This window comes from Suricata suricatta, chromosome 9 (assembly GCF_006229205.1).
Source record: "Suricata suricatta isolate VVHF042 chromosome 9, meerkat_22Aug2017_6uvM2_HiC, whole genome shotgun sequence".
In the NCBI taxonomy this organism is placed as follows: Eukaryota; Metazoa; Chordata; class Mammalia; order Carnivora; family Herpestidae; genus Suricata; species Suricata suricatta.
The window spans coordinates 350,394-350,810 of NC_043708.1; positions in this window are offsets into that span (position 1 = coordinate 350,394).

Here is a 417-nt window from a genome sequence, read left to right on the forward strand (position 1 = left end):
TGGCCCAGACTGTAGCGAAGGGTCCCGGCCCTGGGGGGTTTCACCACCCAAAGTCCCGCCTATCGCCCTGGTCCCGCCCAACGCTCCGGGCCCCATTCTGGGAGGCTCTCCTCTTCAAAGACCCGCCTACAGCCCTGGCCCCGCCTATCTGACGCTCGCGCGCCGCCGCCAGTGAGGCCTGCTGGTTAGTGGTTCTGAGGCCCGGTAGCGGCGTCCGGGTCTGAGGGTTGCGGGTTCGAGTCCTCGAAGCCCCGCCGCAGACCCGGTGCCCGTCCCCGACACGCGGGAGAAACCGTTGCGGGCGGCACGACCGCGGCGTTCGCGGCGAATCTGCCGCTGTGAATCGGCAGGCTCGGTGGCGGCGGCTGCGGCGGCGGCCTCGCGAGAGTCGGGCGGGCAGACGCGCGGGCCGGCGGA